The sequence below is a fragment of the Hydractinia symbiolongicarpus genome, chromosome 6 (genome assembly GCF_029227915.1).
Source record: "Hydractinia symbiolongicarpus strain clone_291-10 chromosome 6, HSymV2.1, whole genome shotgun sequence".
Lineage (NCBI taxonomy): Eukaryota > Metazoa > Cnidaria > Hydrozoa > Anthoathecata > Hydractiniidae > Hydractinia > Hydractinia symbiolongicarpus.
In genome coordinates this window covers 24,995,880-25,014,996 of record NC_079880.1, presented here as the reverse complement: position 1 = coordinate 25,014,996, position 19,117 = coordinate 24,995,880, and the positions used below count along the sequence as shown (strand labels likewise).

Below are 19,117 nucleotides of genomic sequence, written 5' to 3'. Positions count from 1 at the left end.
ATAAATATATAAATATATAATGTTGCGAATACTGGAATGGTTGGTCTGGGTTTTATGCCAGCGCAAGAAAGTTGAGAGGATTTTACCCAAGGTGGAATACATCGATACCGAGGTCATAGACGACTCTGATGTCATAGACTCCGAGGCTATCGTATTAAAATAACGCCACTATATTATACCGGATTATATAAACATGGCTTCAATTGCAATGATGTTGGGAGGTGCCTTCGCGAACGCTTTGGCCTTCACCGGATCAAGCTACCTCTTTTCAAGTTTATCAAAGGATAGGATAGATAAGGAACGGAAGCGGCATGATCTGGCCATAGAGCAGCTGCAAAAGGCTCAGGTTATATGGCAACGTAAAAGACAAGAGAGGGTTGACTTTATCAATAAGAAGCTCAGACTTGAGAAGAAGGCCGAGGGTAAATTCACGGAGCTGGATGACGCGATGCGGGAATATAAAAAAGTATTTGGAGGATTACCTCTCACGGATATTCCGCGCAAACCCGTATTGAGCGACTTTTATACACCCAGCAACGGCCAGCATGAACGGGAATTGGCATTTATCGCGCTAAGCATGATTGGTGTCGGGGGCGCCGTGTGGTATTTCGAAAAATAGTACCATGCCGCGGGTATTATGTTACATGTGTCATGTAACATATATTCGGAATAGCTAACGCTTTGTCACCATGTAGGTGTATATCAGACCTCCGATTCCGACTATCAAAGCCCACAGGTTTTGACTCAACCAACCGACGACCTCCTTTGCTCTATTTAGGATCCACGATACGATGGATCCAATTATACCAGGTAGTGACGCAGCTGCGGCACCGGCCAATCTACCCAGGAGAGATCCCAGAGCGCTCAGCTTGTTCTTTATCCATTCCCTAGCACCACCACCGCCGCCGTCCTCGGAATGCTTTTTTGTTGTGGATGTCGACCCTCCACCGCCGGGTGTCAAAGTTTCAACCAAAAGCCCGATAACCATCCCGAACGCTGTTAGTACACTGACAATGGTGATACCCTGTTCACGGAATAGCGTTCGTATCTTTTCACCCAATGTAGTATCTTTGCTAAGTACCTTGGCGATTGTCTCCTTTATGCTTTTTATCTGGGTGTTAAGTTCGCCCTTGAGGATATTGATGGCAGACTGGTGGGCCTCCAACTCATCGTTTAGCTTTTCCAACCTCTCGGCCACCTGCTCCCTCTGTTCATCCGTGTATGACGGATCTTCCAACTCCTTCAACTTCATTTGTTCCTTATGTATCTTGTTCTCAACATCTACCTTTTTGGCGGTCGAGAGTTGGAGACTCCCGCGGATCCGCTGCACCGAACTATCCAATCCGCGAATATCACCGGCCGGATATTCGGCTCTCAGTGTACTATCATCGACCAGCGAGACCAGATCCTCGGCACTGTTCACCACCTCCCCGGACATGGTTTCTAATTCTATATCCGTCGCATTCTCTATTTTATCCGGTGACGGTAGTCTCTCTTCTATTTTGTTTAGCCTAGCGGCCTGTCGGGGGGTTATACTACCTTTCGGTATATCGAACCCCAAATTGCGCAGCCTTTTCTTGCCCAGTATATCTGCAATGGTACCGGTAGACCTTAGAGATCCGCCATGTGTCAGCGGTCTGTTATCATCCTTGTAGTATAATTCGCCATCGCGAGTCTCAAACAGATCGGTATGTATCACGCTCGGGTTCTCGTTTGGATATATAGTTAATAGCTTCTCATAGAGCGATTTAACCCGCTCACTAGTAACTCTGGAGCGCAGAGAGGTTCCTCCGCCGAATGATGTCTCCTCATCAGGTGTGTGTATCTGCACACGCGTGCGCTCCCTCGGTACCAGAGGTGTGGAGTCATCGGTACCCTCGTCGGGTTGGTCGTGGTCACCAAACGGATCAATATCAATGTCCGCCATTATTTTATTTAAAGGATAGTTTTTTCCTAATATAATAGAAATGGCAGAGAGTTCTAGTACCAGAGAAGAATTGTTTAAAACGGATATATCCAATTCCCAACTTGACGAGCTGGTGAAATTGCGGGGCAAGTTCCAAGACCTCGAGAAGGAACGCTGGAGGTCTCTGATCATATGGTCGATTCTGGAGGGATTATCCGGAACCGCGGCCATTGCCGGCTCGATAGCGACCGCGGCGACCATTATTAGAAATTTAGGCGGTCCCCGTGGGAATTACATGCAGAATTCTGGCATGTGTCTGTTGGGCTCGGCTTCCTATGCGGTTACCAGCCAATATGTCGGAACATATCGGGAGAAACTTGACAAATTAAGAGCCGCGTATCGCGTTGTACAAAATGCCATCGATGTGTTCGATCAAACGCTACCCTGGAACACTCGGGACATCTGTAGAGCAGATTTTGAGAGTTTGTGTGATACTTATCATGAAACTCTCAAGGATCTGGATAAACTGGATATAGGTTATTTAGAGTAAAGTTTTTTTCTTTGTAGTAACCAAATGGCAGAGATTTATCCGAAGCTACCCACGGCTCCCGAGTATTCGAGCGAGCAGGACAAGTTTAATACTAATACTGTGAACTCTCAACTTGGGGAGCTTAGAAAATTACGCGATAAGTTCAATACAAAATATGATAAATATAACAAGACGCTACACAGACTGGTGCTTTTAAATGCCAGCGCCACGGCCCTAACCGTCGCTTCGGGCATAGGTTCGGTGGTAACCGGTGCCACGCTCATCGGAATCCCCGCTTCCGTGGGATTGGGAGCCGTAGCACTGTCCGGAACCATTTTCACGGGCTCCGTCATGGCTCTGATTAAAAGATATCGGAGCAAACTTGACAAGGTCATGAAATTATATGATGTTGCGACGTCCGCCATCGCCGTGTTTGAAAACTCCGTCTCGCGGGCTCTGAATAATGATGACATTAGTCACATCGAATTTCAAACCCTGAGCGGTATATACTACGAAGCTCTGGACAAGATGACGAAAACCGACAGAAAGATGGAGAGCGAAACTCGCAACCAGTTTGAAAAAAGTCTAATGGACCAGGTTCAAAGCCTCAGAAGGACCGTAAATCAAGGTTAGTGATGTGCGCATGTACACCGCTCGCATATTTCGTGTGGTACGATAAAAATTAATATGTAAGGCGGTTTGTGACATTATGCGGCGCGATCGTCCCCCCAAGACTGAGCCATAGCGGCCCTATCTGCCGACCGACCCACGCGATCCCCGGCATCATCTTTACCGGAAACAGGTAAAGATATCGTACCCTTTTTCACCAACCTTGCACATAATCAGGAGGTAATTCTGTATCTTCAGGTATTAACATCAATTCCTCTTTTACAAAAGCCCGTCCGGGTCCGTCTTGAACATAGTACATTACACGGTTACCAGGTTGCGCTATTACCTCACGCAATCTATATGTGTTTTTCGACCATATTCTATCGGTTGCCCGTCTCCGCCCATCATCATGCTCTTCACCAGGTTGTAGTAGATATCTATACAGGCCATCTTTAGGTAATTCTACTTCAGGTGGATAGCTCTCTTGATTAACCAAAGGCACCTCTTTCATTATAATAGCATCTTTTGGCTTCATATCAATCATCTGCGTCTTTGTATCGTTTAGCCTATCAATCAGTTTATACAGATGCTTAACCCATGTAGATGATACCTTTTCCGAATCATTCAGTTCTTGGGCATCTTGTATTTTGAATAAATTTTCGGCAAGTATCTTGTTCAACGCCTCAACAAAAGCTGTGTGCGTATGCTTATATTTTGTAGTCGCTCTTTTAATTTCAACCTTATGCTTCTCCAACAGCTTTGATACATCTGCCTTGAATTCTGAACCGTTATCACATTGGAAAGTTTTTGGATAAGTTAATGGTCCTGCCTTGTAGATGTCCTCAATCATAGCGGCAACCTCTTTGGCTTTCTTAGTCCTCAAAGGTCGGGCTACCTTGTATCTGAAAGCAGCATCGATTCCCGACAAAATGTACTTATATTTATTACCATACAGTATGTCACCGGGCATGTACAATAAATCGAATTGATGTAAATCATTAGGGGTGGTAACTTCATAATGTGGTCTTTCAACATGTTTTGGGGCGGGTAAATGTACTTGCCAAAATGCTTGCTTTGATAGCCACTTCTTAATCTCCTTTGGCCCGAAGCCGAATACTCTTAAATTCTGAACAGCCTTTTGTCCTTTCCATAAATTTTGAGGTTGATAGTAAGTCTCTTGAAGTTTTGACATGTTTTATTTATGCAAACCTTTATTTATCTCCTTTTTGTTATGATGTGGTACGATAAAAGTGCTTAAAGTTTTTCATATATTATATTAATATGTCGGACATGGATACTACACCGGAATATAAATTGATGAAACTGAGAGAGTTGCGAGAGGTTGCCAAATCCCGCGGAATTAAGTATATCGTGGGTATGAGAAAGGCTAAACTGGTTGAGGTGATTGAGAAGAATGATCTCGACCCATCCTACACCATCGATCTGGATACCAAGAAGGAATGGTATGGATACTGTTCAAGGTGGAGGTCGAAAAACAGGGAGGCATATCTAAAAGCTCAAAAACGTTATAACGACAAAAGATCCAAGTGATTGGGTATTTTTTTGTTACTCATACGGGTAACAAATGTTGGTGGGTGGGTACCCATGGTGGAGCGGTCACGACCCTCACGATCCTCGCGAACGAAGCCCCTCACGATCCTCCACCCCGGTGGTTGTCTTGCGAACGAAGCCCCTCACGATCCTCGCGACCTCGGAGGTTGTCTTGCGAACGAAGCCCCTCACGATCCTCGCGACCTCGGAGGTCCTGATTTTTTTCCCTGGGGGAGTACCCACCCACATTTACACTCCGGGAAACGATCCATGGTGGAGCGATGTCAGTATCATAAACCGCGTTTTACCACCATGGAGCAGCGCAACCCCCGGGAGGTTGTCTTGCGAACGAAGCCCCTCACGATCCTCCACCCCGGTTTACGATTTTGCAAACATCTTAAAGTTTTTCAAAATCGTATATCATAGCCAAGCATGTCTTCAGGAATCGTTCTCGATTTGATACACAGTAGAGAATATATTGATGACTTTGATCTTTTCACGGTCCCTGATTTAAGAGCCAGAGCGAGGTACCTTGGCCTACGTGGATACTCTCGGCTCAGAAGGGCTGAGCTTATCGAATTATTGTTAACAACAGTACCCGCAAGATATCCCGATATGACTTTACCGCTCGTCATAGGGATGCCGGATCCCGAAGTGACCGAATTTTCGGGACCCGTGATGAGACCAAATGTATCAGTGCCAAGACCGGTACCAGCACCGATTAGACCAGTACCAGCACGGGTTGAGGTTGTTGATGATGATGAGGACGACGCAGACGATGACATTGATGAAGATGATAGATGTATCATTTGTCTTTCTAAACGAAAGACCGCCACCATTGTTCATGGTAGAACAGGGCATTTTTGCTGCTGTTTATCGTGCGCAAATAAATTGGAGAAGAGGGGGGATAAATGCCCTATATGTCGCGCATCAATAGATCTTGTCATTAGACAATATATTTGAGGGGTCGGATTGTTAGGGCATTTTTTGTTACTCAGACGGGTAACAAATGTGATTCACGACCCTCGAGGTGCCAATGGGTGGGTACCCATGGTGTATCGATGTATGTATCACAAAGCGTGTTTTACTACAATTTAGCATGGTGGTTGCCCCACAAACTAGGACACTCACGACCCTCCAACACGGTTTACGATTTTTGGAAAAAATGGATTAAAGATTACAAAATCGTATATCATAGCCAAACATCTTAAAGATTACAAAATCGTATATCACAACCAAGCATGACTTCGAGAAATACAGTTGTTGAATTAAGAGCTCTCGCTAGAGAACGCGGCCTACGTGGATACTCGCGGCTCAGAAAGGCCGATCTGATCGAATTATTGACACCCACTACTGTGTCAGCACCCGTACCCGTGCCGAGACCCACCAGACCCGTACCCGTGCCGAGACCAATTAGACCTGTACCAGCGCCGAGACCCACTAGACCCGTACCCGTGCCGAGACCAATTAGACCCATACCCGTGCCGAGACCCACTAGACCCGTACCAGCGCCGAGACCAGGCACTAGCCAACAAGACATGGATTTGAAAAGCAAGTTGATCGAATGGAGGGACTGGTTAATAAATCATGTACCTAAGGCTATTAAGGAGAAAGCGAGCAAAGCTTTCAAAACCATGAATGATAAGATCATGGGTTTGTATAAAAAGGGCAGTGGAGAGGAAGAGGTGGAGGAAGAGGTGGAGGAAGAGGTGGAGGAGGAGAAAGAGGAGGAAGAGTAGGAAAACCCCTATACCCCCGTTGAAGAAGCTTTTGTAGGTTCATACAAACGTTTCAAAATAAACTCGGATGGTGGGAAGAATGTCAGGGTCTTTCTCGAAAAGGTCGAGCACGTCGTAAATAGGTTGATGAGTGACGTGCTCAGGCAGAAGAAGTCGCTGAAGACTCAGGCGACCTTGTGGGTGAAGTGGGTAAGGGAGGACACCAGCTCGACCGAAGCCCCGTGTGTACATGTTGATAAAGCTTTCAATAGCTATATGGAGATACTGCACGCCCACGATGACATTTCTGATGTTTTCGATCGGATGTGTAATAAGATAATCGAGCAGATTGAAAACCCTGCGCTTCCCGCCAGCGGATTCACAATTGATAAAATCTTGCATATGCATGTGGACTTTCATAACCTGAAATTAACCAGAGGTAGTTCTTACTTGCCGCTGCCCGAGAACTTCAGTGGTAAGCGATCCGTGATTAACCCACATAACGAGGATGAAGAATGCTTCAAATGGGCCGTTATCGCTGCTCTCAATCATGATAAGATCGATAATCACCCTGAACGGATCTCAATCCTTAAGAAGCATGATAAGTATAATTGGGATGGTCTAACTTTCCCAATGGCGCTAAACAAGATAGATCTCTTCGAGAGGAGGAACCCCGATGTCGCTGTGCATGTTTTGACAAAGGATGAGAGAGAAGGTATCTACATGTGTCGCAAGTCGAAGCATCTTGATCGTAAGGAGACGGTTGTTTTGTTTTTACTGTGTGAGGGGGATAAGAGACATTATATCGCTGTTAAGAACTTGAGCGGTGTACTTAGCAAGGCTAACTCAAAGCATAAAAATAAGGAGTATTATTGCTTGAATTGTCTCTATGGTTTTCAAAGCGAACAGAAAAGGGATGAGCACTTTGAGTATTGCAAGAATAACGATGCTGCTAAGATTCAACTCCCTAAGGAGGGTAGCACCTTAACCTTCACTGATGGTAAGTTTCAACTCAAAGCCCCATTCATCATGTATGCCGATTTCGAAGCTTTTACAAAAGAGTTGCCCGAGGATGAGAGAAAATGCGGATCATCCACCGAGAAAGTTGGTAAACATGTTCCCACCGGATTCTGTTGTTATAGTAAATATGCTCATGGTGAAGTGCCGGACCCTCTGAATCTTTACCGCGGTGAGGACTGTGTTCCGCGCTTTGTAGATCATGTAGTTTCCGAGGCGAAAAGGTTATATAACATGTTTCCTCAGAAAGCAATGGATCCACTGACGGATGAAGAGCGTGACGGTTTCAATAGAGCCAGGGTGTGCCACATTTGCATGGAAGAATTTGATGACAAGGATGACATCAAGGTTAGGGATCACTGCCATTTCACCGGTAAGTTTCGTGGGGCTGCCCATCAGAAATGTAATCTGCGTTACAAGGTTCCTAATTATATTCCGGTTGTCTTCCACAATCTGAGTGGCTACGATGCGCATTTATTTATTAAGGAGCTTGCTAGGAAGTACGGAGAAGATGGTATGGGTGTAATCGCGGAGAATAAGGAGAAATATATCTCTTTCTCTACGGATGTTAAGGTTGGTGAATACATTGACAAAAATGGTGAGACCAAAGACAAAAAGATACAACTGAGATTCATAGACTCATTTAGATTTATGTCAAGCGGCCTAAGCTCCCTGGCTGACAACCTATCAGATGATCAATGCAAAAACCTTCGAAAATTCTTCAATGGTGACGAATTCAACATAATGAGAAGGAAGGGTGTATACCCATATGAGTATGTTAACTCATTCGATAGGTTTAATGAAACTGAGCTCCCGTCAAAGGATGATTTCTACAGCAAGCTGAACATGAGTCACATCAGTGATGACGATTATGCACATGCCCGTAAAGTGTGGAAGGACATGAAAGTTGAAAATATGGGCGTTTATCATGATATCTATCTCAAGACGGATGTTCTGCTTCTGAGTGATGTGTTTGAGACATTCAGAGAAACATGCTTGAGAAACTACGATCTAGACCCGGCTCACTTTTACACTGCTCCGGGATTAGCCTGGAGGGCGTGTTTGAAAAAGACCAAGGTTAGTCTAGATTTATTGTCGGATATGGAGATGGTCATGTTCATTGAGAGTGGTATTAGGGGTGGATTGTGTCAGGCTGTCCACCGCTACGCCAAGGCCAACAATAAGTATATGGGGGACGAGTACAACACATCGGATGGGAATTGCATGGATTTATTTGAGCAGCAGGAAATGGCTAAAACCGTGCCTTTTGTAAAAAGAAAACTGATTGAATTGAGGTACTGGTTGATGAAACATGTACCTAGGGTCATCAAGGTGAAAACTAGTAAAGCTTACAGAGCCGTGAAGGATAAGATCATGGGTTTTTATGAAAAGGTATGTTGGGGACCGTCTGTACCGAAAGAGGAAAAACAATATACCACCAAAGCCAACACATCTGAGAGTAAGGAGATGAATAGCTATCTCCAGTACCTAGATGCAAATAATTTGTACGGCTGGGCCATGATTCAGAAGATGCCGACCGGAGGGTTTGAGTGGGTTGATGACGTGGTTTCTGATTTTACACCCGAACTGATTTCCCAATTAGCTGTGGAAAACGGTGAAAAGGGGTACATCCTTGAGGTTGATGTTAGCTATCCACGGGAGCTTCATGATTCTCATAACGACCTTCCTTTCATGCCCGAGAGGAAGATCATTAATGGCGTCGAGAAGCTGACACCGTGTCTTTCAGACAAGAAGAAATATATCACTCATATCCGTGCGCTTGATCAAGCGTTGAAGCATGGTCTTGTTCTTGAGAAGGTTCATAGGGTCTTGAGATTTGATCAGAGTGCGTGGTTGAAGTCGTACATAGATTTCAACACTGATTTGCGTACCAAATCAACTAATGACTTCGAAAAGGACTTTTTCAAGCTGATGAATAATTCGGTCTTTGGGAAGACAATGGAGAATCAGCGAAGGCAGAAGGATATACGTTTGGCCACCAACCAAAAGAATTATGAGAAAATGGTGATGAAGCCCAACTTCAAGGGTAGCACGTGGTTCTCGGAAACACTGATGGGCATAGAGATGTCCAAGATCAAGATCAAACTAAACAAGCCAATCTACCTGGGGCTGGCAATTCTCGACTTGTCCAAGATAGTTATGTATGAGTTTCACTATGATTACATGAAGCCGAAATATGGTGATGACGTGAAACTGTGTTACATGGATACTGATTCATTCGTATATCATATCAAAACCGACGACTTTTACAAAGATATCGCCGACGATGTGGCTTTGAGATTTGACACTTCGGGGTACGATAAGGAAGATGGTAGACCTCTACCATTAGGTTTGAATAAAAAGATCATTGGTCTGATGAAGGATGAGTTGGGTGGTAAGGTAATGACCGAATTTATCGCTCTTAGGGCTAAGAATTATGCTTACAAACAGCTATGTGGTAGGGAGGATAAGAGGTGCAAGGGGGTCAAGAAATGTGTGGTGAGGAAGACAATAGGTTTCGATGACTATAGGAGATGCCTGTTGGAGGGTGAAAATGTTTACAGAGAACAGATGACCTTTCGATCGATTAAGCATGATGTTCATACCATAAAAACAAATAAACTCGCTCTCAATGCTGATGATGATAAGCGCATAATTATGGAAGATGGTATTACCACACTGGCAAGAGGACATTATAGACACACATAACACTATAAATTATAAGGCACGACAGATGAGGGTGGGTAGGGGCCCATGGGGAGGGGAGGGGGGTTTTGGACAGATATTATAGAGCATGCCCGCTTATTTGACGTAAAGTGGTAAAGTGCACATGGATTTTATGGACTCTTCTATCGTTGATTTAACGGGGATGATCCGTAATTTAACGTGGGATAGGAAACTGCTAACGGGGTCTGTCCTAACATCCGCCTTTTCCTATCTCTTGCGGGAATTAATTTTGGTGAAAAGTTATTAAACTTGCGAATCCCAAAATTTAGTATTTGCCACGAATGATATAAAAGCAGTCAGCCCCAATTATATTTGTTTTATTTAAGTCCTATAATTGTCGAATAATACTTGACTGTCATACATAAGTCGGCCTGCCCCGATTATGTTCGTTCTATAATAAGTGAGAAATAATATTACACTGTCGTATATAAACTGCCCTGATTATGTTCCTTTTATAAGTGCCAAATAATATTTTTTGAGTAATAAGTTGGCCTGTCCCGATTATGTTGCCCTGATTATGTATTTTCTGCCCTGTTCTTAACCGGGGCAAGCTGCCGTACTTAATCAGGCCAATGTTCATTATCCGGGCAGAACAGCTATACAAGGTAGTTCACGACCGGACTTTTAGTCTTCGCATGCGCAAACTATACTTTATTTTTAAACTCAATATGGACCCTGATCGCGTGAGATTTTATTGCGAAATTGTGGAGTACGTTTGCTACGGGTTAAACCAAGGAACTGAAAAATTCTACCATGCGAAGAAACAGACTAAAAAGGACCTCACTTCTCCTAGCGCCAGCATCTTTTTGCAATAGGCACACTACAAACGATTTTTCAACATGCCATAAGGCCAATGAAGAGAACACTAGTTTTGGGAGGAAGACTTTGACAAGACTTGATGATGTTTTGGTTTAATTCTAGCGAAATAATTCCTGGAAATGGTGCTAATTATATGCAATTTGAATAAGAGAAATGCATGCAACCTCGTCCCCAGGGCATCTTTTCTGACCCTGGGATGGCGATACAGACATGGCCCTGGAGGAGGCTGGTGCGATATAAAACCTGATTGGCGCGGATATGTCACATAATTAGTGCGTCATATAAAACATTTTGGCGAGGCAGCGACTCTGTGACGAACAGAAGGAAGCTGCTCGCATTAAAATGGCGGATGAGCTGTGTCAGTATCATGTTGAAATAAGACATCATAAAGTAATACTGCTTACATGGAAATATTTCAATAGCTGGGAAAGTTTAATAAAACTAGAAAGTTAGCTAGCTAGCACACTATACTAGCAAACTATCAAGATAAAACAAAAGAAAGGAACTCAACTTATTTCAAAGTGGCCAGGTTTAATTTGCAGCTTTATGTAAAGAATGACCTTAGATAAAATTACTAGCTAAAGATGATCTAGAAGAAAAAAAATTATTTAAAAACAATACAAAACATAAACGATAAACTGGACTGAACGTTAGTAATAATCATTCACATTTCGTTCGTTAAGGCCATAGGGCGCCAAAAAAACTTTCAAGCTTATGTTGCCAAAAGGACTCCTTGCGCCTCAATGAATCCACAGTGTCAGCTCGGTGAATAAGTGTAAATGACCAATCTTGGCAACCATTATGACCATCTGAATCAAATGTGAATGGAAAGATTGTTGTGTTACAGAAGAACCTGAACTATGCTTCCGAAAGCAACTCTTGTAATTATTAAAACGAAGGCGAAACTTGGTACTTGCACTACCTACATATTGTGTATCGCAGGTTTTGCATTTACCAAGTAGACTGACTTGATAAAGATGTGAAATACATTGGAAATATCGTCGCAGATGTGTTTTCATTAACGTAGTGCGACTTTAAATAATTTCCTCAAATATATAATTATTCCCCAAACATTTTATTCTTTTACGATAGCAATACTTTGGTAAAGTCGTATACCAATTTTTTTTAAACTATTGAGGCAGTGATACATTGAATCGGCTAAACAGATCACATGTGGACTTGTCGATTTCAATTTTCAAACCAGCATAATGCTTTTGATAAACTTTTGGATTATTTGTTTTAAACAAAAAAAAATTGTTTTTGTATATCTGTGTGCGAAATAAAATGTGAGCTTGTTGAGTAAAAAATAAAAAGGCTGTAAGGCGTTTTATAAACATGTCAATAGGAAAAGAAAAAGCAGAATTTATAAGTAATGGGTGGCTTTTTGGAAATGTTAAGGCCATAAAATGTAAAATGTAAAAGACTTCCAAAGTAATACTCTTTTGAAGCCTTATCACATATATAACTGCAAGGAGTTAGTCCACCATATACGAATTTAGTTTCAGTTAACTATTCTTTTAAATAAACTTTGTGTAAAAAATAATAAAAAGCAACTTTGGGATTCGTACAGCAAAATCTTGGTCATCATAAAAGCAGTAATGCAGACACAGAACTTACAGTAAATGAGAATTCTAAAGTTCAACCAAAATGAATAGAAAATGTAAATGTTAAAATAAAGTTAAATTTCTGCCTAGCTACTTTCCGTCAGGCACCTAGAATAACATGACCATTTGAAAGTTATGTAGCCGTATTTGCACCTTAGAGAACCAACGAAGTGCATGGTCAGTTGGGAAATCATTTACCAATTTCCAAGTTTCCCCTAACTTTAAGTTTTGCAACCCAGTGCTTTCTGGTCAACTAATTCAGTAAAATACACATAACTAAAGTGCTTGAACTTCTCCAAGTAAACAGCAGCCTAAATAACATGATTGTATATTTATACATTTAAAAAACAGAGAAGGGCAATATTCGAGCAGTTTGTGTGGTGCGTATGAGAAAATCAAAACAAACTTGCCGCACGTTTCTGTGACGTAAAACGCCGAGCTCACTTAGCTCTGCAAGGTTATATATAAAACTTTGGTTAATTGAGACAAATCTCATTAAATATTACACACAGAAAAACTGTGTACTGGAGGGTCACGTGACGAGGCCTTCTCCAGGCTCATGTGCGTATCACAGTCCCAGGGTTAGAAAAGATACTAGACGCCCTGGGGACGAGGTTGAAATGCATGGTTTTATTTAATGGCTGAAATGGCAAAGGTTGTTCATACTTCACTAAAGAAGCTATTATGCTGATAGGCATGGATGTGGTTTTACCAACATGGCAAAAATGAGTTAAGCATATATACTATTACAACCCTATCCAGATAGACACAAATATCTGTTCGTAAATGATTTTATTCTGTTAAAAATTTCAAGTAACTATATTAATTATCGCATAACAGCTACAAGGTATTTTCAAGTTTGATTCCACATTGTAAAAGTTTGAGCCAGAAACGGTTACTGAAAAATGAAAGCAGCGTTTTCTTGCTGTGAGGCTGATAGGGCTAAATATTTTTTCACTGAATGCAGTGGTAAATCAGTGTTCATTCTTTCATTTTTGTAGGTTGTTGTGTTGTAAGTTTGTTTTTAATTAGCTATCTTGCCTAAATATCCAAATTCTAAGTACCTGCTTTTACCTGTACAAAATCCTGATATAATCTTGCCATTTTTTATTTTATTGTATTTACTATGATCTAATAATACAAATAAAGTCTATTTCCAATGCATTTTTGTTTTGTTGTTTTTGCTTATTTTTCTTATACGCCTCATTTTTCATGTTATTGAATGTTTTGAATATAGATATAAAAGTTTTTATTAGTAATATATACTTTTTTGTATTACATGTACGTCTTTTTTGCTGAATCTAGTTTCCGAGAATTTTTACTCTCAATATTAAGCCCCCCTAAGTCCCCCAACTGATTTAAAACGCGCAACTTTATGTACGCAAAAATTACGCGTTGGCTTTGCTTCGCAAATCTACCTAAAATGAAAAAATCCTGTATCTGTCCCCGAGGTAAATGGAATGCTTTTATAGTGAAGCAGAGAGGTTAACGAACTCAAATCAAACTGCCTAAGTTTCGGCCACTTTTTTGTTCAAAGTAGTGAAACATCAAAAATGAGCCTTTTTGACGCCCAAAATGGATACCTTTTATCGCACCTACACGGAATGTGTCATTCTCAACCCAAGAACTCTTTAACATAAACCACGAAGTTTTAATCTCGAAGAGCTCTGGGGACGAGAATATGTAACTGTAAGTTTCTTTTGTATATAGTATTTCAGTGCGCATAGGTGTAGCAGCCTATTAATAGCTTATTTCCGGTTTTTATCGTTGAAGAAAATCCAGCTCAAGGACTGACTCATTTTTGTGAGGAGTTCAGGACACGAACATGACACGTTTTCAATGGTAACCCAATGTGCAATTCTCAATGCAGGTTTGCACAAATTTGATGTTTTCCAAGGCTGCCCTAAAACTGTTTGTTTTCTGTAACTTAACTGACTTTAAATATCATTTCACCAACCTTACAACTGTTACCGAAAGATTTTATTGATGTTGGTTAAACATGGCTTTAGTTAAGCAATTCTTTAAGTTGGTAAGACCAACATGCGCAATAAAGTCCCAGATCGTCTAATTGTTGTTGAAAAGTGTAAGAAAACTGTTATCATAATTGGTGCCAATGTTTTGCTTTTTACCCTCGATGGACTTAACTTGATACTTGACGAGCATTAACATTTAGTGCTAAATTGGGTGCTGCAGCTCCACAGTTTACTCTCGCTCAAACGATGTATATATATAGTAGACTTTTAAAGCATAGTATATGAAAACACAAATTTTACTACTGTATATGACTTATTAACTTCTTAGTGCTTTAGCATCCCGTCCCAATACACGCACAGATTCATTGATTTCCGCCGATCGCTACGCGAGGCGGAATCTTTAAAATCGCCTTGAGGGATACAGAGAGAGACAGCGCAGCTAGGCTGTATGCACGGGGTTGTGATATTAGGCTAAAATATTTGCGCGGACCCTGTCATTGTTATTACATGGGAAGCCAATAAGAAAGCTTCGTTTCGTTTACAACTAATAAGAGGGCAGATTGTAAATAATCTGATCTTCACGATTTTCTAGTATTCTCCATTCCTTGGCCAAAGCTTTGGGTTATGACCAAAAGCATTTTGAATTCTTGTTGTACAAATCTTGTCCTTTGGCTGTGCCTGTGGGGAATTTCTTTTAGGGTTGGCTTGCTGGTGGGAACTCCAGAGTAGTTTATATTATAGTATACTTGATATAAGGTAAGAATTTTGTATTTTGATTAGCTAAGCCACTTTTTTTAGCTGATCTGCACATGTCTTTGTCTCGTCACCAAGAAGCTAGCTAAGCTATAGCTAGAATAGGTAAAGCTAGCTATCTACCAGAAAAGCAAATTTTTTAGTTGTGTTAATAGTTAGCCAACTGGATGTAGGTAGCTAGCTACCCCTTTTGTCTTTAGTTTTACAAGGGTTTTAATTATCCATTTCATTCCCCAACCAACCAGACGCATTTTAGGTACACAATATTTTTTTGATTGGATGAAATTATACTTAAATTTTGTAAAATTACTTTTCCCTGGTGATATTTCATTGAAATTGTGTTTTACCGATGTTGTACAAATTTTTGAAGAAGTATAACTGAAAAATTCAAATATTTTCACAATTAATAATAATTTTTGTATTAGTCTTTCTTACATGTGAAATATGTTGTGAACACTGTGAATAAAATCATGTATGTATCTGTCATGTATATACGTTATCTTTCCTAATGGTTTTAAAATTAGATGGAGGGATAAAAATGAGGGATAAATATGTTGTGTATGGAAAAGTATCCAATTGTATTATTTTCCCTCATTTTTTGAATGTTTTTTCTTTTTCAGATCAGCCTTTATCAAAACATCCACTGTCAGCATTTTCAAATTGAGCGAGAGAGTAAGAATAACGCCTAAATTCTGAAACATTCAGAAGTTCAATGTTACATAAAAGAATTTGTATATATCATAATATGTCCAAAATTTTCTAGATTAGTTTCAAAGACATCCAGTTAAAGCTTTTATTTTTTTAGAGAATACTATATGTAAAATATTTTATTTTTTTATTTATATATAGATATTCTTTTTTTATAAGAACATGAATATGGAAGAAAGCCCCTTTAATGTTATTAACATTTGAAATGCAGCCTATAAATATTCTTGAGATGTTCTTAATTTACCGTAAATGACGAATAAGCACGTGGAGAGGAACCTTATTTAATTTCGCCCATTGCACGGGGCGCTTAATTGGCAGGGCAGTTAGTTAAGTTGTAGTGCTTATTCAGCAGGGGGTGATTATTCTGTTATTTACGGTGTTACCGTAATTTGATGATAATTTCTACAGATGTAGCACTTGGAATTTTTATATTTTTTTTATATTTTTATTAAAAAAAATTGTAGTCAAGCTTCACAAAGCCTTACAATAATCTTAACATGTTCTTAAATTTTAATACTTATGTTCTTATATACTTTGTTTCGTCATCAGAACAAAAGACATTAATTTTGAACTTACTTTGTTGTTGTTTTGTTTTTAAACTTGTTAAACTATGGTTGCAGATAACATGCATTGCGTTTTTGTTTTCTGAGGATAATCTCACACTATATGACAATTTTACTCCCATACTTATTATCTCTGCTGATGGTGGAAATCTTCAAGCCATCGGGCTTCTTGTTCTTCTTCTTCTAGCTTTAGTTAGATGCCTGTAGTTCTTGCTTAATCAAAGCTTCTTCGGTGAGAGTTTGACCGTGAAAGATCCGTGTTTTCCCTCAACTCAATATTCTACCACGTGAAATTCCTGCCAGGGAGAATACTTCTTCTTTGCGTTCGGTATGGTAGAAAATTAGTGAACCAATCATGATATTTTATTTCGTGAGAATTGCACAAAGTGGTGTTACTTTCTGTAGAACATTTTCTGTTTTTTAGCTCTCGCTTATTTTACTCGCGTAAAAGTTGTTTAAATGTGCAAACGAAGACATAAGTAAACTCCAAAAATTTTACCGATACTTTTTACGGCAGTGTGCGATATTTACCTAGTATGGAATGTTGTTTTGAAAACATCCTACTGGAAAAAGTTAGTATTGTCAAGAGATAATATTGACAGGGAGCAATTAAAAACACTTCGCCGCTTAATTTAGTAGAGGGTTAAAAATGACACTTTAAATTCACTGCAATAACCATATTGCAGTGGAGGAGAGTGCTTATCGTATTAAGGAAACGTAGAAACTGGTTTTATTAAAAAACAAAACATTGATGAGGTTTCAGAGAGCAGAAGAGATGAGCACAAAAAATAAATTTATTGTAATCGGGGCAGGCCTATCTCGAAGTGGAACGCATTCAACAAAAACAGCTTTAGAAATTATTTTACATGGTAAATGCCATCACATGCAGATGGCAGTTCCGTACCACCAAAAAGAATGGAGACGCATAGTAAACAATGATATGACAGATGAGGAGTTCAAAGACTTCTTTCTTTCAAACGGCTATGTTGCCACCGTGGACGTACCTGGCAATTTATTTTATCAAAGACTGATGGAAGTGTTTCCTGACGCTAAAGTGTTGCTAAATGTACGGGACCCGGAATTTGGAAACGATCAATGAATAAAACCATTCAACCTTATGTAGTCAGAAGTTTCCAATTTCCAGATGACATCTTTGAAATTCTCGGACTTTTTAAATCTTATCTCTTTAACGTTAAGAAGTTTGTTGCTTTCTTGTTTCGGAATGATCGCTTTCGCGCAATGATTGAATCGTTAAATGCCGGTAACGGGGTGGAATATTACAACAATTGGGTGGAAGACGTCAAGCAAAACGTACCTAAGGAGAAATTACTTGTGTATAAAGTAAAGGAGGGTTGGGAACCACTGTGTAATTTTCTAGAAGTCCCAGTACCTAACCAGCCCTTTCCGCACACCAATGACTTTCAATCCTTCCAATCTCGCTACGCTGTGAACCACAGACGGGCTATGTTGCTTTTATATGAAGTTATTACCATTCCAATTGCTGTCTATATGTTTTATAAAGTTTCATGTGAATAATGAACAATAATAGACGCGTGTATAGATGTATCGTGATGTCTTGTATTGTTAGAGAGAGAAGATATTAAATTTCCTTTGTGGGAATACTGAAAAAAATATGTTTTATCAGTGCTTAAATATAAGAAACTAAGAAAGGTGGTTCGCCTGTAAGCCTGGGTAAAACTATTTGACACAAACCGTGGTAGAATGCAGCTCGACATCGAACAACAACGTGTCAACAACCAAAGAGCTTTTGTTTCTGTCACGAAAATTAATGTATTAATATATCTAATTCTTTAACAAAGCAATCAGTAAAAAATATCTAAAAAAGTTTAATCTCGTACCCAGGTTTTGCCTTTTTTAAGTCGAGGCGGTTGTCGAGTAAGCGATAGCGGCTTTGGCATAGACAACAAACCCTGGGACAAGGTTGCGCAATGGTCCGAGCAAGCGCCCTGGGCGCTTTTCAAATTTTTTGGGGGCTTATACATTTTTCCTAATTTTGTACAAATTAAACACAACGGGAATTTTCAAATTTTTTTTTTTTTGAATAATAAAACTGAACAAAAGATGTTCCAAAATGAAGTTTAGTTTTTCTAGTGTTTTTTAGTTTTTTTTTTATACAACATCGATATCATCTTCCGTATCGTCAGAAATGTTACCAGGAAACTGAGCACCCTATGGAATATAGAAAAGATGTTCAAAACATAAAATATGTGTTTTTTTATTCTCAATAAAAGAAAGAAAAATTTTTAAATAAGCACCTAGTTTCTCAAGGTGGTTTTCGAATAAGCGCCCCCCTTTTATTAGGTGGGCGCTTATTGGATGGGGCGCTTGATAAGTGCTGGACGCTTATAGAAATTTGAGGAATTTACCTGGGCGGTTATTCGAAGGGGCGCCTAAAAAATGCTTGGCGCTTAATCGGATCATTACGGTATCTATTATTAGATATTGTTAATACGTTTTATATTATATGACAATGTTCAATGTTTTTAGAACTTAATTAATATTTATCGTGAAGCTCGTGCAGGAATTCGCCCAATGTAAAATTGTAAAACTGTAAATTTTACAATTTCCATAAAAAAAGCTGAAATAAAAAAAAAACTTGAATTGATTTAACAACAATAA

At 40.1% G+C, this 19,117-nt stretch overlaps 1 long non-coding RNA gene and 1 pseudogene across 1 annotated transcript; both read left to right on the top strand.

Moving 5' to 3' along the window:
* Positions 1 to 14,844: 14,844 nt before the first annotated feature.
* On the top strand, positions 14,845 to 16,489 carry LOC130647794 (uncharacterized). Its single transcript, XR_008982881.1, has 2 exons — positions 14,845 to 15,209; positions 15,827 to 16,489. It is a non-coding gene; the product is annotated as an uncharacterized LOC130647794 (long non-coding RNA).
* Positions 16,490 to 17,170: 681 nt separating this feature from the next.
* On the top strand, positions 17,171 to 18,328 carry LOC130647885 (uncharacterized; annotated as a pseudogene).
* The last annotated feature ends 789 nt before the right edge of the window (positions 18,329 to 19,117 follow it).